The sequence below is a fragment of the Balaenoptera physalus genome (assembly GCF_965194825.1).
Source record: "Balaenoptera physalus genome assembly, chromosome: 3".
NCBI classification, from domain to species: domain Eukaryota; kingdom Metazoa; phylum Chordata; class Mammalia; order Artiodactyla; family Balaenopteridae; genus Balaenoptera; species Balaenoptera physalus.
In genome coordinates this window covers 128,720,303-128,745,211 of record NC_138890.1, presented here as the reverse complement: position 1 = coordinate 128,745,211, position 24,909 = coordinate 128,720,303, and the positions used below count along the sequence as shown (strand labels likewise).

Genomic DNA, 24,909 nt, shown 5'->3' with positions numbered 1-24,909 from the left:
GTTATAGTAAAAATGTATTTATGAGTACTGAAGTTTGGTTATCATAGAGTTTTCAGGTGTCCTGAGTTATTATTCCTCTTTTGATGTTTTTCTCAACTATTAAAAAAATGTGGAAACAATTCTTAGTGCACTGGCTCTACAAAACTATCCCAAACTACCAGAATACCAGCAAGTGACTGGAACAAAGTCTACCCAGCTCTCCCAAAGGCCATATAACTTCCCCCGGGGCACAATGCTTGGCATGTCAGGCTTGCTGGAGGAGGGAGATTTTACTGATCGTTCTTCTTATTGTGCTACAATGAGCATCTCATTACAGAGGGAGCAACCTGGGCTGAGGTGAGCAGGTTAGAGTTCCTGGTAGGAAGAAATGCTCCCTCCCCCAGTTCTTGTAGTCAGTATCCCTGACAGTATGAATACTGTCACAGGGTTGCTCATCTGTCAGAATAGGTTTCCATGAATTGCGGATGATATTAATGAGCATCTTTGCAAAAGCTCCCTGTACTGTTTGCCAAGAAATAATCTTCACTCTGACAATAGTAATTAGCAATAAATGTTCTCTCTCTTTCCTTTTAAAAGACTGGTGTTTGAAACCGATGTGTGTTTTATAGATTAGCTATTTTTTGCTAAAAGAAACAAAGGGGGCTGAGGGTGATCTATATGTTGATCCCAAGTTTTCATTTATTGCCTCTGAGAATTCCAGCCGAAGTTTTGTTATGGTAGCTGGGGCGGGGCAGTGCGGGGCGGCAGTTCTATTTCTCCTCTCCTAGTAAGTGACATAGAGATAAGATTCAAAATTCTTAAGAGAGGCCAGCAACTCTGTTGGTGCTTGCTTGTCCATAGTCCCACCCTTACCAATTTAGGGCATGAAACTGACTTTCAGCTACCAGGACTGGCGTCTCTTTGCCTGAGGGTTTCCCTGGCACAATGGCACTGAGCCACGTTGTCCACTGATGTAGCAGACTGGAAATGCTGGGGTATTAAGGACCCTCAGAAGCAGTGTTAACCACTGACTGGCAAGGATTGGTGTATAAATACCCCAACTTCCTCACTCATTGGGTGGGATAACTCCGAGGCAGATGTTCTACACTGGCTCCCAGGGTTAAGTTTCTGCTTCCCTGGATGGTAACTGGTTTGGTAATGTACCTTTCACTGGCTGCTTTCCCTTCCCACTTTCCTTCCCCACTCTCCTATTGGTTCCTCCTTCACCTCTCCAGTAAATTACCTGTACTCAAATATTGGAGTCAGGGTCTGTTTCTGGGAGACCCAGTCTTAGACTCTAACAACAACAACAACAAAAACCTGCTTACTTGGCCAGGTGTGGCCAAGGTCAGTAGTTTCCTCAGTGTACTTCACGACATCTTGACACACCAGGGGAAGGAGGACCAAGCAAATTCCAGATGCCCAGAAGACTTACCTTATATTTTCCAGAGAAAAGAGAAGGATGTATGTTCTTTGCAAAAACCACAAAGCCTAACACAATGTGATCCTCCATTACCTCTTGACCTTACCTCCTACTACTCTCCACTTGGATGGCTGCATTCTAGCTTCTGTCTTCTTTGCTATTCCTGGAATATGCCTGGCACACTCCTGCCTCAGAGCCTTTGCTCTTGCTGTTCCCCTGACTGGAGCACTCTTCCCAGATATCAACATGGTTATTGCCCTCACCTCCTTCCAAAGGGTCTTGTTTTAATGTCATCCTCTCCTGGAGCCTTTCCTGGACCACCTCTGTAAAACTGCCATCATCCCACCGCAACCCTGACATTGTCTATCCTCCTGCTCTGCTTTAGTTTTCTCCATAGCACTTACCAGCTTCCAGCACGCCCAGCCCCAGGCCTTTTCTCACGAAATTTTGCTGGGCAGTGAGAAGAGTTTGTATTCAGCTAGGTTACAATTGGTCTTTTTTTTCCCCCCACTAATTCTGTGTTATTTTTGCTTCAAAATTTGTTTGTTTAATTCAATAGATTTATATACAGAGAAATTACCTTGAAATTGTCCTGGGGGGCAACTTTTATAGTAAAGTTCTGGTACAGCTACTGATTTTGGTAACCTGTGTTTGAGTCCCAGCCAATGTATAGTCTTGAGCAAGTTACTGACTCTCAGTTTCTGCGTCTATAAAATGGGAGCACTAATGCACCCTCTGCAGGATTTTGTAAAGATTGAATAAGGTAAATTAGATAAAGTATACCTAGCAAGTTGGCACATGGCAGGCACTCACTAAGTGGTAGCTAATTTTATTATTGTGCAGAGTCGTTGTGTAGAGGTGACCCTGGCCCCTGAAGCTCAGTTATCTCTTAGAGATCAACAGGGGACTCAGCAGAGCTCAAATCTCTTCCCAAATCCTATTGACAAGGACCTTGGGCATTACTTTACTCTCTAAAAGACTATATATTAGTCAGCCCCACACAATGGCTTCTCCCTCTTCAGCACAGTTCTTCTGGCCCAGATCTTCAGGAGCTTTAACAAGGCTTCACCCAATAACAAGGAGAGAAGAAGGTCTCCTGGCTACCCCTCCTCGCAAAAGAGAGTTGGTTCCCCCAGTTAAAGCTACAGATAGAAAGCTTGCCTCAGCAACACCCTTACCTACAGCCACTAGGGTGGACCACTGCACTCATTGGTAGCAATACAAAACAAAATGTGTAGATCAATGTCTCTCATTTGAAGTGGTCACTTGAGAGAAGTTGGAAAGCCAACATGTAACCAATAATTCTTTAGCCAGACTATGCACATAACATCTCAACTATCCCACAACTTGAAGGGCATGACATCAGGCACCATACCTCTTTGCTCACTAACCAGCCTGCCTGCCTTATTGAGCTACTCGTCGTTTATGAACGCTGCAGTCAAGTCAGGCAGCTGTGGCTGCCTGCTCCTCGGATGTCTCAGGAGCTCACATCTGTTCTGTTCTGCATGGGGTCCTGTCCTCAGGCATCCTTAAGGCATTTCTTCTCCCACCCTGTTTAGGGTTCTCCCATTTAACAGCTCCTTGAGAATTCTGCTTACCTATTGTCTGCACTTATATAACTTGCATGTATGTTATGCTACAGACACTGCTTGGAACTATTAGACTATGGATATATTCCAGATTCTGATCGTTTGTGATATCCAGAGGGTGACCTAAAACTGTTTAACCAGCCGTAAGTTACAAAGAATACTGAGGTACAGCAGAAGGAAAACTGTACAAAGTCAGAAAACCTACCTCCCAGTCTCAGCACTGCCACTAACTCTGTGTGACTTCATCAAGCCTTACACATCCCTGATCCTGACATTCCACCAATTTATAGATCATCTTTCAATAACGCGTGCTATGGAAGATCTGGAAGAATAAGGCAGGATCCCTGCCCTCAAAAGCTTAACATCTAATTGAGGATACAAGATCAATATGCGTGTGATGAAGGAAATCAAGCAAAACAGGGCGAAATTCAGTGTTAAACTGTGTGGCATGGATACTCATAGGTTGCAGGGTCCCAACAGAGAAGCTCAAAGAGGGCCGGAGCAGCCACGGAAGACCTCCAAGAAGAAGTTGGACTTGATTTGGGTCTTAAAAGATGGACAGACTTTTCAGGGCAAAGAACAGTGGGGATGACATTCCAACTGAAGCAGGAGTGAGCATGATGAACATAGGACAGGTGACTGCGGGAAAGTTAAAGATGCAGGTTACCCTAAGGCTGGACCAACAGAACAGCGGAGGACAATGAAGGTCAGAGAAACTTTTTGTGTGACCAACCTGGAAGTTATATAAGGTCATAAAAATTTGAATAATGAGGAGTCACACAGCTGAAAAGGACCTTACAGGCCTAGTATCAAGGAATTTCTGGACTTCCAAGCCCCAAGTTCCCTATTTTAGCCAGTTCCTTGACACATCCACTCACTCCTTACCTGCCCTCTCAGCCCCCCACTCTCAGCCAACATGGAGCCCATGATTTGAAACAATGTGTATTCATTTAGTAAAATTCACTTATTTCCCCATTTTCACTTGCCAGTAACACGGAGTTGTCTGTTAGGGCTTCTGATAAACATGAGCTGACCAGTTTATTTGCATCAAGGTGATATAATCAAAAATAAATATCAAAATAAATCAACTGCATGCTTTAGTAAGCCTATGTTCCCCTAAGAGTAATACAGCTTATGTTTTTGAAATATAATAAATGGCCTCTGATCGGGAATCAATAATTTAGGTGAAACTCCTTATTTTGGAAACAAGAGAAGTGGGGACCAGATCTAGCCTTGCCAAGACCTCTAAGAGATTTAAAACAAACCCAGGGGTGCAGGAGTGTGGGAGCCAAGACCTGGTTCAGGACTGTTGGCTCCCGTGGATTTGAGGGGTGAGTCTGGGATGATGGCAGGAGGCTCAAGAAAAGCATGCACTAAGACAAAAGCCAACATCTGCATTAGGATATGGTGAGGAATAAACAGATCCAAGGCATTTTGAAGAAAGAATCAAAAAGACTTGGTAATTGGACTCATGGTATGAAGAGGAGGATGTATCGGATCTTTGTAAGCCACAGAAGTTGACTCTGGCTGGCAAAAGACAAAAAAGCAAACAAAAACAAACAAACACAATAATGAAAGGATATGGGTAGCTCAGAGAACCTAAGGAAAAGCTGAAAACTCATGTGGACCTCAGGTCTAGGTTGTAGGAAATGAGAGTCAGTTTCTTGAGGACCCTGCCACAGGGATGACTCTAGTCCACTGTCAGGAATTTTGTCAACGTGCTCAAGATTCATATTCCGGGTTTCTGGCCAGAGTAACTAAAACAATGGTGGTAGTATTAGCCAAAGTCAGGGACCTGAGAAAAATACATGGCCTTTGATGAATCACTTTTCTTCCTAAGCCAGAAAACTCTAAAACTTCCATCTCTAAAATGCTGTGAGTTAATAAGTTGGAGTTTTGTTCTTTAATATTTCCTGTCTCCCAACTAACCTAGTGTTTTAGGTTAGATTCTCCCAGAATCACACTCTGAGACAAGGATTTAGGTGCAAGTGATTCACCTGAGGTGATCCAGGAAGCACCAGTAAGGGTGGAAATGAGACGGGAAAGGGAAGAAAGCCAAGGCAGGTGTGTCCGTGAGCAGATTGTCATTGTGAGCAACAGGGCTCAGCCCCACTGGGGAGCTCTGCGAGACTAGAGAACCCGCCTCAGAGTTGTCCTATCAGAGGGTAAGGAGATTGGAGTACTTACCTATGAAATCTCCCCTGTCATTGGCAAGGGCTGCTTCCAGGGCGTTACCTTCTGGCCTGCTCTGGATGAACTGAGCATGCTCCCATCCTGACAATGCTCTTGGCAGAGAGTTGCAGGAGCTGCTGATAGAAAACCATGGTCATGTAAGGGAACAGTGAAGGCCAAAGCACTATGAGCAGGGCATCAATAGCAGCTACTATTTGAGTGTCTTTAACAGTTGGGCTCTTCACAGCATTTTCACCTTGGAGCCACAACAATGTTCCATCAGAGGAGCCCAATCAGGGAAACACCAGTGAGAAGCTCACAAGTAATCCTGCAGAGCTCAGAAAGAGCCCAAGTCTGGGACTGCCTACTAGACCGTGTTCCTGTTCAGCTTCATGGTCTTTCCCTTGTTTACTTTCTGGGGCTTCTTGTTTATTTTACTCCTGAAACCAGTGCTCCTTTTCTAAATGACATTTTAATACCACTGTCCCCAGACAACCATGATGCTACCCTCTGCTGGAACATGCAGGGTAGATAAGTGGAAAAGTGTTACAATTTAAATTAGAAGTGTGAAAACAACACTGGGAAATTCCATTTGAGGCTTGCTCAGGAGAAAAATCAGCCTTCAGGAGAACTGATGGTCATTTTGGTGAGTCAGTGATGGAAAAGGTTTTGCTCTGATTTCATGTTCACTGCCTTTGGAAGGTCTCAGATGGCATCTTGCCTCGACTCTATGAATCTCAAACCAAGAGTAAGTGTGATGAGAGTAAACTACTGGGTGCCGTATTTGTGTCATGACAGATCCACGAGCTCAGGGCTAATCCCTTACCTGTCTCAGGTGGCCCAGTAATTCATTTGTTCTAGTCCACCAGTCAGGCCCAGCCCTGCTGCGCCTAAGACAGTTACTTGAGCTCTCATTTCAGCTCAGATCATGATGGGAATACTACTACAGAATATTCTCTGGGTATGCCACATGTATTAGTTATTATTCACTCGCATTATTGTGTATATTTTTATTATCCACTTATCTAATTCAGATAAATTGGAAATAGTTAGTGGGGGCATCCCCCAAGTTATTTCTCTTCTATCTGTCTCCCTTTCCTTGCCTAGGTAAGTGATCTTTGATATCTAATTTATGCCATTACATACATGAGATGAAGTAACAAAATGAAATAAAGCCAATATTTATATCTTCCATTTATTTAATATTCAACATACGAGAATTTAAAAAGTGATTGAAGCTAACACCTGAAACATAATATGTTTAAGAGATTACCATACTATTTTAAAAGTCTTTTATAATTTAATAAAACCCCTAATTGCAGGCTTCAGCAGCTTAACTGAGACATGCACCCCTCCCTAAATACCTCTGTTTCCTACATGACCTGGCCCAGCCCTTCCACCCCAGGGATGCAACTACATTCTATTCCCCAATACTTTGCCTACGCATTACCTGAGCCTTTAACTAAGTTGCTCCCTCCAACTTGAATGCCTGCTCGCAGTTAGACTCCTCCCTGTCCATTCTACTTTCCACTTCAATCTCTAAGAAGGCAGCGGAGAAGACTGAAGGCACGCATTAGAGTTAGGTAGAACCGGGTTAGACAGCACCAGGCTTAAGTAACAGCTTTGCTCTTAACTAGCTACATGATCTTAAACTATTTACTTAAAACACTGAAGCTCAATTTTTCCATCTCCAAAATGAAAACAAACTACCTTATTCCTAGCATGATTTATTTCCCATCTCCCAAGCTCCATGCACATTCCAAAGGAGCTCTGAGGTTTTCCCCTCTTAGCATCATATCGAAGATCCTACTTATTTAAATTGTGAATGTAAATAAAAAATTAACATTATAAATATATGCTCTCCCAGTCATCACCTTACTTGAGAGGAGATTTTTCTACTTCATGTTAAAGAAAATCAGTTCTCAAAAGCAAGTTCTGGTCTTCCTCATGATCATGTGCCTTGTCTTCACTCATTCCAGAAATATCACTTAATTAATATTAAGGAATTAAAAGTTATAAAACATACAAGTATTATGTATGTTTCTACTGAACAGAGCTAGCTTTGACCATAAGAGGTTGAGCATCTACAAGCAATACTAGAAATACTGGGATAGGCCAGGATGCTCATTAGGCTCTCATACAGCAGAGCAAAGGAAAAGAGAACTCTTTGCTTTGGAAACTCTTGCTTCCTGAAGAGCCACCAAGCCGAGGGGAAGGTAACCACAGCTGTGGGTAGCAATAGCATGGTAATGAGTACAGCCTTTGACACTGACCCCAAGTTTGTGGCATAGCTGACGTCATGAGGCCCTCTGGGTTCCTTCTTTTCTCTGGCAGATTTAAATCTGGCTTCTGGGTTTTCCTTAGAGACCACTAAGGTCTTCAAAGCAGGCACTGCGTTACTTGTCACTATTCCTCAAGGTGGCCCTAATCAATAGGGAGACACAATTACTACCACCATTTACTGAGGCCCTACTGGGCACCACAAGCTGTACAGTTGCTTATGTAGAATCGTGGTTCTCATCATTTTCACATCAGGGGCTACATAGAAATTGGCAATATTTTTATAGCACATTGGTATAAATGGATGAGGCTGCTTGGCTGCAATGACTGGTTTCAAGCACCAGCTGCTCTAGTCATGAACCCTGAGGGCTGAGGGGACAATATCTCAACCCACTTTTATCCATTTTACAATATAAAAATATGCCATGGCTCTGATAGATTGTTTCATTTCCTCTTACAATAATATCTGGAGGTAAATATTGTTATCTACTAGTTGCTTCATGAGTTCACATACTTAGTAAATGGTAAAGCCAGGATTTGAATCTGGTCTCTTTGATCCCATGTTACCTTTTATCTATTACAAATCAACCTGCTTTTATAGCTGCTGATGCTGACTTTATAAGTCTTGGAGATGTGGATGGTGGTCTTGCTAAAATGGGGGAGGACCTGAGTTTTGAGGGCCAGGCTGACACATGGGCCAGGCATCAGAGAGATGTTCCTATATATTTTCACATGTGGGTCTGAAAAGAACAGTCTTACAGACTTCTTTGTAGGTTGACCACCTAAAGGTGACATCAGTCCAAAGGGTCTGGACACCAAGAAAAACTCAGGGTAACAAGTCACCAGGGAAAGGCAACAGAGACCAGAATGAAATGAGAGTCAAAGCACCAGGTGAGAGGTGGGAACTGACACAATTCCCTGAGCCAGGTATTCTCAAACCTGAAGGCAACAGAATCATCTGAACAGTTTGTTCAAACGGGCATTGCCCCACACCTGAATTCTGTAGGGTCACTGAAAGAAAAATGTATTGGTGAAAACTTGCAACCACTGGTGTGTTTAACCTTTGGTGTTTTTGCCAACAATTCAGTACTCTTCTACTTCCATAATTTTTTTAACCCAAAGTATAGAAATACAATATTAATTGGCAACAAAAAAGTAACTGACCTCATCTCCACTCTCCCCCAGTCAGCTGGAAAGAGAATACCAGATATTAAATTCTTTTATTTGAGTTCTGGGATTATTCATGCAATGACATCATTACAATGATGTAGGACCCTGAGTCTTTTAAGGGCACCTCTCCCTTAGTCACAATTTCTCTCCTCCTTGTATCCTGAGCACAGCTAACACAATTCACTGGGCACGGACTGGTGGCCCCTAAGCTATTTCAATCCCCATCTGGCTTCATTCCCTGTTGGAGAGCTTGTCAAGACAATCTGTCTCTGAATTTGAGTGGGCCTCTCTTCACTTACACTCCTTCAGGGGGAAATTGAATTTCTTCTGGAACAGGTTCATCAGTTGTTTAGAAGGATGCAGATAAGGCACAGGCAATTGCACGTTTATCCCTGAACTTTAAAGAAACCATAGGTTTCAAAAGAAAATAAATCTTTTAATCCTTTTACAGTTATTCTCCCTTTTAACTAAATAACTGGCATTGAAAAGAAACCATTATTGAACATGCCTCCCAAGTCCTTTTGTAAGTGTTACAAGAACTTCTAAGTGACAAGGGCTCCTGTTTTTGCAGAAGATAGGTCCCATTGTGAGCATTTAAGAATAAGTCATATTTAGTCAAAATAGGCAATCATTTAATTTATTTTTTCTAAAGACTTGTCCACCAGAAGCAAACTCAAAATAATAATAATATAAAAGATTTGTCCACCAGAAGCAAACTTAAAATGCATTTGTAAGCGCCAGAGTCAGTTTCAGGCTTCGAGCACTCGTGTTAGAATCCATGTTTGAGGGAAGGTAGTCCGAAGAGCATCTTGGAAAGGCACCAGGCAGAATAACAGAGTTCGAAAAGTTGTTTTTTTTTTTTAAGTCAAAGCATTTTTGTACTTTCTTTGATGTTAAAAGAAAAAGATTCTAATAATGGCATTTTGTACCAAGAGTCATTAGACCAAAGTATCTGCCTGAAGCAAAATTTTACAGCCAAGATATGAACCTGCAAACAGAACCTTAACTATTGTGATAGGAGCTGACTGTAGTAATAAAAGTGAATTTGTTAAATAAAATATGTTTATAATTCACTGGGCTTGGAATCAGGTAGGTGGGAAGAAACCTCCAGTGAGTCGTTATGATTTTGCAAAACAGTCAAAAGAGCAGTTCGCTCTGTAGGCAGGTGGAGGAGTGCATGCCCTATTGTCATTATTACGGTGTGCGATTTCATTTATTCATGGGGTGCCAGGGATGCATGCCCTTTTGAGCTGCTAAAACACAGTGGACAAAAGCAAGGAAACAGAATGAAATCCTGGCCTTAAAGAGACTATGACAGAAATGTGTGAGCAAGTCCCATTTGGCTGATGACAGGAAACATTGAGAGACCATTAATGCAATAAGCTTTTGGAGACTGGTGGGTTTTTGCGATGATTCTGAAAGAGGTTAGGAGGAATAGGATATAAATTCATTTGGAAGTTATTCTGGGCAGCCATGGCGTGTGAAAGAAAACAAGGCCTAGCCAAAAAGTGAGACTCTCATTGGGGCATAAAGACGAGAACCAAACAAAGGAAGGAACAAGGCTTACTATTGCAGAGGACAGAATTCAGCTATACTATAGGAAAAAAAAATTTGGCTAGTATACAAAAGAAGAAAAGCTAGCTCTAGTTTTTCCCACAAATGGATGGCCTATAACATCACTATCAATAAGTCATATGAGGATCATTCACAGGTGAAAAGGACATAGAAAAGAGAACCAGAACTTAGGGAAGGTTGTGCCTCCAAACAAGTCCAGATATTTCTACTTCTACCAAATTTAATATCAAATAGATTTAAAAAGAGAAAGAGTTATGATATTGTGTCTCCCTCAAAATTCATATGTTGAAGCCCAAACCCCTAGTACCTCAGAATGTGACTGTACTTGGAAAGAGGGCCCTTAAAGAGTTAATTAAATTAAAGTGAGGCCATTAGAGAGGCCTTACTCCAATCTGACTGGTGTCCTTATAAGAAGAGGAAATTTGGACACACAAAGACGTTCCAGAAATGTGTGCACACAGAGGAAAGACTATGTGAAGACACAGTGAGAAGGCAGCCATCTGCAAGCCAAGGAGAGAGGCCTCACTAGAAGTCAAACCTGCCAACACCTTGGTCAGACTTCCAGCCTCCAGAACTGTGAGAAAATAAATTTCTGTTGTGTGAGCCACCCAGTTGGTGGTATTTGTTACAGCAGCCCTAGAAAACTAATACAGAAATTGCGGGGGGCGGGGGGGGAATAAAAGAAAAATTTAAATATCAAGAAGAAGAAGTTCATATTAATAGTTGGTCTCTTGTGGTTGCCAAGGGGAAGGGGGTGTGGGGGAGGAGTGGATTGGGAGTTTGGGATTAGCAGATGCAAACTATTATATATAGAATGGATAAACAAGAAGATCCTACTGTGTAGCACAGGGAACTATATTCAGTATCTTGTGATAAACCATAATGGAAAGGAATATGAAAAAGAATGTGTATATATATATATATATATATATATATATATATATATATATATATATATATATAATATATGTATAACTGAATCACTTTGCTGTGGAGCAGAAATTAATACATTATAAATCAGCTATACTTAAATAAAATTTTTAAAAAATAGTAGGTCTTAAAAAATGATACAGAAATACATTTCTATGACCTTAGAAATAATCATCTTACAGAAGAGAAAACTGAAGGCCAGAGAGAGCAAAATTACTGTGCAAAGTCACAGTCAGTTGCTTATAACACTACCATTAGAACTCAGTCTCCTGACAGGGACCCTGAGCTGTCTCGTTTCACTCACCCCAGTACAGCCTTGATGGGTACAGGTTGAACAGCTGCCTCCACGCTGGGTCTCCTCCACCCATTCTTCTGCTATGACCACAGCAATCTTTCTAAAATCCAAATACCACTGTGTATTCTCTCACTCATAACCTCAAGTACAAGTTCAAACTCCTCCACAGGTCTACTCCTCTACCCCAAAGACATTTTTTAGGTCCCCAAGCAGGGCTGTGCTCTCTCTTCCACCCAGACCTCAGGGAGCTGTCCTTCTGCCTGGAGCATTCCCAATACCCTACACTTTGGATGGTAAGCTCCTATTCATTTTTAAAGTCTTTAGAGATTACTTCTTCCAAGAGCCCTAATTCTCAATTAGCTGCCCTTTCTAAATTCTCCCCTTATTTCTCCCATTTTAAAGCTCATCGTATTATATTGTAATTGAGGCTCCACTAGGCCATAAGCAGGATAAGGGCAAAAAGCAGGTTTGTCTCATGCTTAGTAAATCCTAGTTGAGGGAATTCTGTACTATGTCTGTTTTAGAGAGGTTTCATTTGCACTGCCTCATATTTCAGCAGACATCTGTTAATCTGACTAGCCCATTGTATTCATAAAGATGCTTAATAAAAACTAGCTGAATGGATGAAGAGCAAGTTTACACAATATGTACTACTGGAGAGCAGAAGGGAGGCTGCATATTGTAGCTGCCTCATGCTTCACTGGTAAGTTGTTAATCTGACCCATTTTACCCATCCTCACCCAAAGAAACTGTGAGGCCACAGAGCATAAGATAGGAAAATTCCTTGAGGTCATCTAAGAAGTGGGTCTGGTGCGAAGGCTGTTGGAAATCTTGAGGGAAAGTTAGAAGAGCCTTTGGAAGCCTCTGGAACAGATACTTCTAGGACTGGTCTAGCTGTGGCCATGTCAGGCTGTGCTGACAACATCCCGCAGGGAGCTCAGGGAGAAGGGAGGGGAGCAGACGTGGGCCTGATCGAACAGTCTTCAAATCTAGCCAAAGCCCTGTGCACTAAAAGGCTGGGTGACTTGTTCAAGGTCACAAAGTTAGCCAGGCAGGAGGGTAAGGACTGGGATTTGAACCCAGAAAGTGTGGCTGGCTCCAGGGTCCATGCTATAAACCACTAAGGTACATGGTAGGATATACTACTTGTGAGAATTCTTCCCGTGGGGAGAAGTGGTGGTTGAGGGTGTTAGACCAGACTCCCTCACTGGAGTTGTTGAGTTCTTGCTCTGCCTTCTTGCATGTTCGACATGCTGGAGAGGCCCAGCAGGTCCTTCCAGAAGGAAATATTTTTCTCTCTGCAGGTCTGGACTCCTACCAGTGTATTGTCACCAGTCAGAATAGGCAGGTGGCAAATTAAAGTAATTAGGGAAAAGCAGGACTCACAGTCTTGAGAATAATTAATGTTGTCTTTTAATCTCTTTCCTCTGGGGGAAACTTTGCATACAGCTTAAAAGAAATGTCATCTACGCCTCACTATTTCCAGAATCTGACTGTGAAAAGCAGCTCTTTTCTTTCAGGGCTCTGTAAAAGCATCGTTTAAAGGGTCTTTCTCTCAGTTACCAGCCAAGTCCACACATTTTCCTGCAGATATGACACCACATAGGCCCCTGTAATAGCAGAACTACCAGAAATGGTCAGATATGTGGTTACAAGGTGACAGGAAACCTCCTGCCCCTCATTGCACTATTGCTCCCCCACTGCCAACTGGCACCTAAAGACAGTGCTGATTGGGACCCCACAGAATACAGCACAAACATCTTGGGGAACTACAGAAGAGCTTCATGGAAATGGTATCACATGGCATGCGGTAAAGGATGAGAATATTCACAGATGAAAAGGAGCAGAGATGAACAAAGGAAAAGAGGTGAAATGCAGAGGACAGACAAAAAAGAGACAATTTGCTGTAGTGTTGGTTGTCCAAGGTGAGAGTAGGAGAAAATACTGCAAAGGGAGCCTGGAGCTATTTGGTGGTAAAATTGTAAGACCAGCCAAAGAAATGGTTTAATTTGGAAGGCACTGGAGAATCACTGAAAGTTTTTGAGGAGAGAAATGACATAAAGCGTTATTATCTTGGAGTTGGAAGGAATCTTCCAAGTCCCTCATTTTACTGTTAAGGGAACAGAGAGGAGAGGGTATTTGGCCAAGGTTCACCCAGAACTAGAAGTCAGGTCTCTTGATCCACAGTTCAGGGCTCTCCACACCAATTACCTTCTCTTAGCTAGTCCATTAGTTATGTCTGATTGTATGGAAGTAGCCATGGTGGCTTTCTATTTGTTTTTTCTTTTTGCTTATCATATTCGCATTCCCACCCCTCCCTCACAAATGGGTTTGCTCACATGGTTAGGAGGTAGCTAGAAAACTACTGTATCTTCATTGGTTAGTATGTCCCAGGCCCTGAGCTAAATGCTTTACATACATCTTCTCATTTAATCCTCACGCTATCCCTATCACGTATTATTGTCCACATATAGTTGGTCACATACTTTGCCAAAGATCTCACAATCACAAAGACGTGAGGCTAGCAAGATATGGAAACAACCTAAGTGTTTGGTGACGAATGAATGAACAAAGAAAATGTGGTATATACATATACAGTGGAATATTATTTAGCCTTTAAAAAGAAGGGAATTCTGCCATTTGCTACAATATAGAGGAACCTGGAGCAAATTAGCTAAGTGAAATAAGCCAGACACAGAAAGACAAATATTGCATGATCTCACTTACATGCAGAATCTAAAAAAGTTGAACTCATAGAAACAGAGAGTAGAATGGTGGTTGCCAGGGGCTGGAAGTTGGGGGATATTAGTCAAAAGGTACAAAGTTTCAGTTATGTAAGATGAATAAATTCTGGAGATCCAATGTACAGAATAGTGACTATAGTTAATAATATTGTACTGTATACTTGAAATTTGCTGCGAGAGTAGATCTCAAGTGATCTCATCACATACCAAAAAAAGCAAACTCTGTGAGGTGATGGATAATTAGCTTGATTGTGGTAATCATTTCAGAATGTATATGTAGATCAAAACATCATGTTGTACACCTTAAGTATATACAATTTTTATTTGTCAATTATTCCTCAATAAAGCTGAAATAAACAAACATTGGTGAGGGGGAAGGGAGAAGGGGTGAGGCTACAACTCCACCCTCGTTTTTCGTTCTCCCAAGAGTAGGTTCCTTCCACTATGCCAAGTGCATGCCCCACTTTAGTACATGGTGATACCCAGTGTCTCTTGAAAACCCCTGAAATCAAAATAGGTAGACATAATTCCACTTTTCCCACAACTGAACACCAATCATCCCCATCCTGACACTGCTCTGACCAGAATGGCCATGGCAGGGTATTAATCCACACCTGCCTGGCTCACACTTCCTTACTACATTCCCACAAGCATCTCCCTAGTGATGTGCAATCCTTATTCTAATCCATGCAAGCAGCAAAGTTCCTGTGCTTTGGCCAGATACAATTCACCTCCCCAACTCGGGGTATAAAGAAATTTCATCATATGTGCATTTTAACTTGAGGGAAATCAACCACACATGCTGGGCCATCAAGAAGATTTGAGGGAGGGAGGGAGAGAAGGAGAATGAGACTTCCCTCCACCATTCTATTCAATGGTCATATATCCTAATGTAGAACTGAGAAAGGAGGTAGAAAACTGCTACACTTCAGGCAGTCTCTGTCCTGGGGTGCTTTTCATACTGACAGCATATCACCACATGGAGTTAATTCTAGCATTTAAAAGTATCTTTTTCATATAACATAACCCTTCAATTCAAGCCAACTTCAACCGATGCTGAACAGAAGAAAGCAGTGGGCTGTTCAAATGCTGAAAGAAAAAGCAGAGTGTTTTATATATCTCCAATGCAGTAACTTCCTAAAGAATGTTCAAGGGTAATTTGCACTATATGATGCTGTTTCTTTGCACTCTGCCTTCATAACCTAACCTCCAGTAAGATGTAAATCCACTCTAAGTTTAAATTATTATGGAGAACTCTCTTCTGTATCTTTCATCCCTCCATATAATCTCTTAATTTTTGCTCTCAAAGTCCAAAGCCACTAGGTGTGTGTGGTGGTGGGAAAGTGGGGGTTGATGAGAGGGCTGACCAGGCTTCAGGATTTTTTTTTATGGAGCATTAACCAATCTAGTACCATCCTCCATTAATTCTACCAGTATTTTCTGAGCACCGACTTATGAACCACATCCTGTGCTAGAAACTGGGAGCAGACTTGTGACTTACTTAGTGACTTGGTAAGTTTTATTATAGAAGGAAGCACAAAGTACCTTGTTTTCTCTACCTCGTGACACAGGGTGCCACAGAGTGTATTAGCATTTCATCACAATGTTCCCATCTCACAGTTAAATTCACTTTAATCTTAGGTACATTAAAACCATTAAAAACTCCAATGGTTTTACCTCAATAGCTTTAGAAAAAGGAGCAAACTCTTACATTCTTCATATGCTCATTTGTTATGGACTGAATGCACCCCCCGTCAAATTTACATGTTGAAGTTTTAACCCCCAGCCCTCTCTCTCACCCCTAGAAAATAGTAGGCAAAGTACTCTCCAAGTCAAAAAGCATTGACAGCTTTTCTTGGTCAACTAAAATCACTGTATGACCTCCTCTGTCTAGTCCTCCATAACATACACTCAGCCTCCCTTGCCTGCCTTCTCACTGATGATGCTTCTGCCTTTCAACTGGTCTAGTTTCTGCTCTCTGAACATCCTTATGCTCCTGTGTTCCCACCTCCACACTTCTGCTCTCTGTTTCCTCCCCCACCCCCCCGGAATGTCATTCTGCCCGCATTCACCACAATCCTATATTCATTGTCAAGGCTCATCTCAATAGCCGTGAACTCATCCCTGGTCTTACCAATCGGATGTGACTTCTCCTTCCTTTGAATTTCATTTGAACATCCTTTTGGAATTTATCTGACTTCACCTTCCATTTACTTATGTTTGTAGTGTCTTAGACCTCCTGCTTGACTGTGGGTTCTTTAAAAAGTGAGGGTGCAGCTTGGTCACTTTTGCCACCTCAGAATGATGCCACGCAGTGCTCTGCCCTTAGAAGGCAACTGAAGAAAGAGTCCTGGAATGGGGTCCTGCTTTTCTGAGTCATTTGCAAGACAATCTCCAATCATACCTTTCCTTCTTGGATCTTTGGAAGCATTAGTCATTCACTGTGAACATAGTACCTGTGTCCAATTGTGTGCTGGACAATCAAGGCCAGAAATAGCCAAAATTACAAATTAGAATATTTCACTGAAACATCCAGATTCCCTTAGAATACCAAAAAGTCTGATGACACTGGAATTTCCTCATAGCAACTATCAGAAAGGGCAAATTCGCGGCTGCCCTTTTTGGGTGGGGCATACTTGTTACAGCCCTCCACAGTTCACTGGGCCCACCTCTTTTACTTATGTCACTCACTGGGCCCTCCAGGTGTTTGAATTTACAAGCCCTGGTCTGAATCATGTTTGGCCTTTGCCATTTCCAAAGAATCTAGTATTAGATGTTGCTCAGAACAAAACCCCTATACTTAAAGCCTTGCAATCATCTTTTTAAAATACACTCCTCTGAATACTAACACTGAGAATCCTGAATGATTTCCTGATGTACTTCTTCTTTCTGAAAAGGTGTCTCCAAGTACCTTTAGAAATTGTAAATCGACTGCACACAAAGGCAGCGTGAAAGTCACTTCAATGAATATAAAAATAAAACAAAATTGTAACATGTGAAAATGTCAAACCCTCATTAAAATACTAGAAATGTCATTTAATAAAAGAGGCTTGGAGATTCACACTGTTAAACTGAGATACCAGGGAACTTTATGCACATATTTTTAACACATAATCAGGAGAAAAAATTGAACTGGGAACTGTAAGGAAAATAACTTTGCCATATGTACCCCAAAATGTAGTAAATAAACAATGAGCAGAGATATGTTTTTACTCTTTGAATACAACATCAGGTCCCTAGAGCTGAGCCACAAGTCAACAGCATGTATTATACTGAGAAAAAGAACTCACTTTATTAAGTATCAAGAACAAAATCCTCCACAAATGTCTTTTCTAATAGAAATCACCCTCACTGCTAATTTGGAATTTGGAGCAATAGCCTTTTATTAAACTGTTTACAAACAGCATTTCATACGTCAGAATATATAATCATAAATCAGGTTGAGATGACTGCATTAGCCTCAAATAGACTCAGTTAGAGAACCTCAATGGGGATTTTTTAAATACTCTTCCTTCCAATTTTACCCATAATGCCTTGCAATGCAACTTAATTTTGATATTGAGTCTTTCATAAAAGTTCTATCTTTACTAACTCAAATAACACTGTTACAAAATTAAAATGAAAAACAAAACACGGCAAGGGGAAAAAATTAACAGGGATAGTCAAGGGACTCCAGATGTATCTTCAAGTGAAAACAGAAGATATATAGAAAGTCAATAAAGAATGAGATAGAAAAGCAGGTTCCCACGTTTAAGTTGCACAGCAAGGGAATTTTCACAAGCTGTGGCCTACTGGCTTGAATAAACAGAACAGATTATGGAAGAAGTTACCTATAACATGAGGGAATAGCAGGCAGGCATACAAAATAGGCATTATAATTAGATTTTGCAATTATCTTGCAGTGCATTTCTAACCAGGTGTATAAGTGTATAACTTGATGGACAAGAGCACCGGCTTTGGAGCTGGATCTCTTGGTGATAGAGGGCAAGTTATTCTCTATCCCTCTGTTTCCTTATTTTTAAATTGGAAATAACAGTGCCTACATCATATGGCTGTTGTAGGGTTAAAGAAGCTAATGCATGCAACACACTTAGGAGGATTGTGGTTACACTGTTATCCTTCATGTTGCAACAAGGCAGACTGATGTACTGAAAAGTCTAAATAGGTATTAAACTTCAAAACAAGTACACGCTATCTGTTGACTCTTTCCCTTGGAAATAGGGAACTTGCATTGAACCAAGTCATAAAACAAAATTTAACATTTTTGAGCAAGGAAATAAAAAAGATCTTCAAAAAAATAAAGAAAAGAAAAGAAAAAAACCAAATAAGTGAACCACTTTAAACCATAAGTAAACTGACCTAAAACTATTGGACCAAAATCAAAGACGTCAAAATGTTTTCCAAATGAAAAGCAGAACAATTGTTTAATTAGGTTCAGTCCCTGGGAGAGAAATGAAATGAAAAAGAGGCAAATAATTATGTATACGAAGTCAAATGATTAATTTGTTATTAATGACAAACTCTGAGTCCAATTTTATTGTTCAACTTTCCACAATCCACATTCATAAGTCCAATTTTATTGTTCAACCTTCCACATTCCACATTCTTAAGTGTTGTCCTCAGCCTCCATGATCTGGCTTCTCTGTTCAGCCTTTCCATAGCTACTCTTATTTAGGGGTATTTTTACCTTTATTCACAGTGGATTCGCTGGCAGTGGACTGTAGGTGCCAGTAGACAACCTGTGATCAGAAGATATGGATCATGACTTAAAGGCCAGAGCAGTTCTCAGAAACCACTTAACAGGCCTGATATGGAGGTGAAGACATCAGGTTTGTCAAGCAGTGGTTTCTGATAACAAGAAACAAGAGGACCAACCAAATCTAACACCTACAGGTGTTGGATCAGGACCAGCTATGATTCAGAAGTTAGGAGAACAAACAAGAACCAGAAAGGAAGCAAAACAAGCACCTGAAATTCCAGGCAGTCAGTTGAGACCCAGGCTCTCCAGAATGCAACTGGCACATAGTAGGAAGTCAATAAATGAAAGAGTAAATTAATGACTAAATGAATGAAAGAGAGGATCATGGAAAAGCAAGCAGCAGGACAGGTAAAAGGTGTGTGGGTGGTGGGAGGGGAAAGTGTGGAGAGAAGACTTTGTTAACAAAGACTCTTTTGCCTCTACCTGAGAGTCATAAGGAACCTTCTTTAAGACTGGAGGAGGCCATTAAGTGTGGCTAGCTAGAGAAATGACAGTGTGAGTACACAAGTACATTGTGCTTACTAGTAGGAAGTAACGAGGGAAAGAACCAAATTGTCACTTGTGACCTACTCTTCCTCCTAAACTTAAGCAGCTTCTTCCCTTTCTCAAATGCCCTTTTATGCACAGGTCTCTAAAGAGGCCTCAGAAACTCCACCTCTGACGGTTCCAGCTAGGTCTCATAGCAATTTTACTACACTGCTTGCTATTCTCCAGGGTTGAAATTCTCTGGGGTCTACCTTATTCCTTTCCTGTACTGGTTTAAGACAAAGGAGAGAGAAAAGGAAAATGGGGGAAAAAGAGTAACAATTTTTCACAGATTTTAAGAGAAAAGAACCAAGACTGTGTATAAAAGAAGTCATGCTGTTCCTCCATTTCTCAGTCTCTGTCAATACTTCTCACCCAGATTTTCCTTAGAATGGGGGTAATGGATAGATGGTGCTCTAAGATCCTCCCTTAGGACTGACCCTTCGTTCCCACAGCTGCTGGGAATACTGACTGCTGGTAGCTTGCTAGAGATGGCCTTCGGCCACAGCATCATGTCCTCTCCCAGGCAGCAGCCCACAGCCAATAACTGGTTGATACAGAGATACAAGGACCATCCCAGCTCCAGAGTTCCCTTAGAATGGGCTCAGCCCCGGGTGCAATGCAAATCCTTTACCAATCACGACTCCCTCACTTTCCTACAGGAAGCACACAGTTCTCTGCTTTAGGGTCTGTCTCCGGAGAGCTTAATCTAAGAAAGGGACACCATGTTTGAGGATATATATAAATTACATTCAAGACAGAAAATACACCGACCTTAGGTGCTATTTCCACCAGCCATTGACCAGATAGAAATGATGTCAAGAGATGATTGGCTTAGAGGAATGCTTCTAAGCAGCAGACTTATATTAGGAAACAATGGAGTTGTTCCTTTCCATATGGACAAGAATAGACGACAAAAGAAAGGACACAATCAAAACAAAGGCAAAATTGCTACCGAGAAATAGTTTATGATTGTATATAATCACATTGCTATGTAATCGGGATGTTCTCATTAAATATAGAAATAATATATAGTCCCTTATTGGATGCAAACAATTTCAGTAACGTTATAATCCTCAAAAACTCAGCATGAGTAGCCTGTGTAAAGCAGTGAATAGCAGGGATTTAATGACTGTCTTGGGGCTTGGTAAAACTGTGTGGTGTTATTTGGGTGATTGTGTCCAGGAATAATTGTTTCATTCATATTGAATACCAGGAAAGCTTTAGGAATTAAATAATTTATATTGAATTAAGTAAATAATCTAGCCAACAAACCTAATGAATCATGAACTGCATTCTGATTGGTGGAGAAGAGGCATTAGCCCCCAGAGAGTAGCTGCTTTCTCTACATAACCACCCAGGCACACTGCAGATAAATTTGCAAGTTGGCCAATATAGTTGCAAAAGATGAACTGAATATAAAAGATAGCTACTAAATCCCCAGAGTCTGAGGTGACCAGTGTGGATTTGGTGATGAATACTAAAAAATTATTACAGAAACAATTAAAGTTAACCCTCAAATTTATGAAATCAATGCAAGTTATGCTGCTTGAGAAATTAACTGTGCTGTTCATTATAAGATTGCTAATTACTATTAGGGAGAAGTGTGCCTTTAAAGCAACATACTCAAAGTAGGAATGTTAGATTGGTTTTTGGCAAAAGATTGAGCATCTATAAAGATAAAAGGAATAGTTAAGAATAAGAGTAGGAAATTTTTTATGAAATACACATATGTAAAATCATCTTTTATTTGCTGTAGCCATTTTAAATAGTAAACACAGGGTTAGAATACTATTTATCTTTGGGTATCTTGAAGAACATGATATAAAAGCTAAAGAATAAATGAAAAAGATGACTAGGTATTTGGCATGTTTTCAAAAAAACACAACTAATCTAAGCATTTACATGAACTCTGCTTGATACGTAAGTGGAGATATGATAATTTTCATTATGTAATAAGTTGGAGTTTACAAGATTTGTCCTCCTGAAACTTTTTATTTCTCCTTGCAGGCTGTTTTCATCTAGGAAAATAGTCACAGCATCAAAAGTCCTGCTGGGTGTGTGGCCATGAGGACCAGGAGGATGATTTCCTTGGTACCAATAACCAGGACCAATAAAGCAGCACTTTCCTTTATATTTCATTCTCTTTTTTTTTTGGAGAGTTGAAATCATGACTAAAACAACCAAACAAAAGATCTGCTTATCACTATGTTTATTAAAGGAATATATAACTTGAACAAAGCTTTAAGATACATAAAAAAAAAAAACCTGTGTGCTTTTCTCTCTGATCTTTATCTCATAGTAGCAATCACTAGATTTTCTAACATTGGTCTTTTTCTTGAGGGTAGAACATAACTTTCCAAGTTTTTTTCATTTCAAAAGGCTTTTCCTAGACATTCTCACAGTCTAGACTTTTGGCTTAAAGGTCATCTCTCTTTAACAGAAGCCTTACCTACCTCTCTACCACTTATCCATAAAATGACTATAATCACCCTTCCAAATATCTGACCCAAAGCCCCTGCTATTTCATTTTTAAGAGTATCACATCTGTTTTCAGTACACATTTTTCTCATCTCATAGAGTGGAGACACATCAGAAACTGGGTATGACAGATACATTACCACAGGGGAATAAAACTGAGGATGTTTCTGAAAATCACACTTAAGAAATCAGAAAAGCATTTAAACTTATTTACTTAGAAATGCATTTTCATAAGTATCAGGAATGTTAAAAACGAAAATACTGCACAGTACAGAACCAGGAACTGTTGTAATTACCAGTGTCATGTGGGCACTTCATCTGACCAGAATGCAAAAAGAAAAAAATACCCAGTAATAGCTGCTTTGAACAGATCTTTCTCCTTGGCTTCTTGTCCATACATTTTGGCATCCTTCTAGACAATCTTAGAAGAGGTGATGACCTTGTAATGTGATACTAGTAATAGTCATTCAGTGGTTACTACAACCAAAAAGCAATGTCTACGTTCAGATGGAACGCCCACCACTCACTAGTTATGTGACTTTGGGCAAGTTTTCTCAAGTCATTTCTTTCGAAGTTTCTCCACGACACCCGTCACAACATGACTTGTTTATTTATTGCTTTTCTTTATTCTCTCTCTCTTCACTAAAATATAAGCTCCTTAAGGGCAGAAATTGTGTCTTTTCCATTCCCAGCTCTCTTCCGAATACCTACAGTGCACACAGTGGACACTAAAATATCTGATGAGAGAATGATGAAGTTAATAAACCTCCTTAAGCCACAGTATCTTCATCTGTGAAAGGGAGAAGAATAATATCACCTATCTTAGAAGGATGACATAGCATACATAGTGAGATTGCATACAAAACACTGTACCTGACTATTATTAGGCAAATGTAAAACATTATCTTTCCTCTCTTTCTCCTCACTGCAATATACATTAGCATCAGAATGCGTTTATCATCGGTGATCCTCAACCATACCAGATCCTTCTTATAAAAAATATTTTAGGGCTTCCCTGGTGGCGCAGTGGTTGAGAATCTGCCTGCTAATGCAGGGGACACGGGTTCGAGCCCTGGTCTGGGAAGATCCCACATGCCGCGGAGCAACTAGGCCCGTGAGCCACAACTACTGAGCCTGCGCGTCTGGAGCCTGTGCTCCGCAACAAGAGAGGCCGCGATAGTGAAGAGGTCCGCGCACCGCGATGAAGAGTGGCCCCCGCTTGCCGCAACTAGAGGAAGCCCTCGCACAGAAACGAAGACCCAACACAGCCAAAAATTAAAAATATTAAAAATAAATAAATAAATAAATAAAAGATTACTATTAAAAAAATATTTTATAATACACTCTGTACTATCCTAAAGTGAAATTCATAGATATATAACCTATCTATCTACATCATTTTAAATGTATATAGTACCTTGTTATACAAAGAACAAATTTTTGAGTAATTTACTTTAAATAATAATGTGTTACCACAATATGTCACCTCACACCTGTCAGAATGGCTATCATTAAAAAGAATACAAATAACACATGTTGGTGAGGATTTGGAGAAAAGGGAACCCTTGTACACTGTTGGTGGGAATGTAAATTGGTGCCACCACTGGGGAAAACAGAATGAAGGTGTCTCAAAAAACTAAAAACAGAGCTACCATATGACCGCGCAATTCCACTCCTGGGTATATATCCAAAAAAACCCAGAAACACTAATTCAAAAAGATACATGCACCCCAATATTCATAGCAGCATTATTTACAATTGCAAGATACGGAAGCCACCTAAGTGTCCATCAACAGATAATAGATAAAAAAGATGTGATATATATAACATAGACTGGATGGCTTATAGACAACAAAAATTTGTTTCCCACAGTTCTTTTTTTTTTTTTGCGGGGGCTGGGGGGAAGTAGAAAAGAATAGCCTTATTGCTTTGCCAGGCAAAGGGGGCCACAGTGGGCTAATGCCCCCAAAACTGTCCCTCCCACAGTTCTTGAGGCCGGAAGTCTGAAATCAGGGTATGAGCATCGTCGGGTTCTGGGGAGGGCCCTCTTCCAGGCTGCAGATGGCTGGCTTCTAACCGTGTCCTGTGGCAGAAAGGCTGAAGAGCTCTGTGGGGTCCCTTTCATAAGGGTGCTAATCCCATTCATGAAGGCTCCACGCTCATGACCTAATCACCTCCCAAAGGCCCTACCTCCTAATACTATCACACTGGGGGTTAGGATTTCAACATATGAATTTTGGAGGGACACAAACATCAGTCCATAACACTGTATTTTATCTGCACATAATTATCGAAGTTTTGTATTTTTGTGTTTAAGAGTTTTATCCTTATTATTTAAAAAACGATACTTTCACACCAATGAAGCACACCAAAGCAAGAGAATGATTTTTGAGAACATACAATTTGCTAATAAATAAGGGATATTTCAAATACGTTAGGTGAATTAGCTGTATAGGGAAATTCCATTAAACAAAATTCAAATGAATATGAAAAACAATATATATATTATGTATATGTATATATGAATCTCTTTGTTGTACAGGAGAAATTAACACAACATTGTAAATCAACTATACTTCAATAAAATTAAAAAAGAAACAAAAACAAAATTCAAGGAGCTTCTACTAAAATACAAGAATCTACCTGTTGACTGTAGATGTTATAATGCTCTTTGTTAAATAAAATATAAATTTCTGTGGAAATATATTTCTTCCTCCTACATCCTTTTACCCAGGCCTCCCACATCACTTTTTATGCTATAGCAGATACACTTGAATCTTATAAAATAATATAATTGATAAGTTCTTAACAACATTATTAAACTACCATTTATTTACTGCTTACCACGTGCCAGGCATGTTGCTGCAATGCCTTTTATACATTTGTGGTTCTCTATCCTGGCTGTCCATTAGAATCACCTGGGAACTCGTCATTAAAAAAAAAAAAAGTCAGCACCTTAACATGCAGCCAAGGATTGAAATACACTG

The 24,909-nt window shown here is 40.5% G+C and overlaps 1 long non-coding RNA gene across 1 annotated transcript in view; it reads left to right on the top strand.

The window, feature by feature from the left end:
• Positions 1 to 24,317, top strand: part of LOC309658605 — a 153,377-nt gene extending 129,060 nt beyond the window's left edge. The window contains exon 2 of the long non-coding RNA XR_014262310.1: positions 22,931 to 24,317. This is a non-coding gene — a long non-coding RNA (uncharacterized lncRNA). The remainder of the gene's footprint in view (positions 1 to 22,930) is intronic.
• The last annotated feature ends 592 nt before the right edge of the window (positions 24,318 to 24,909 follow it).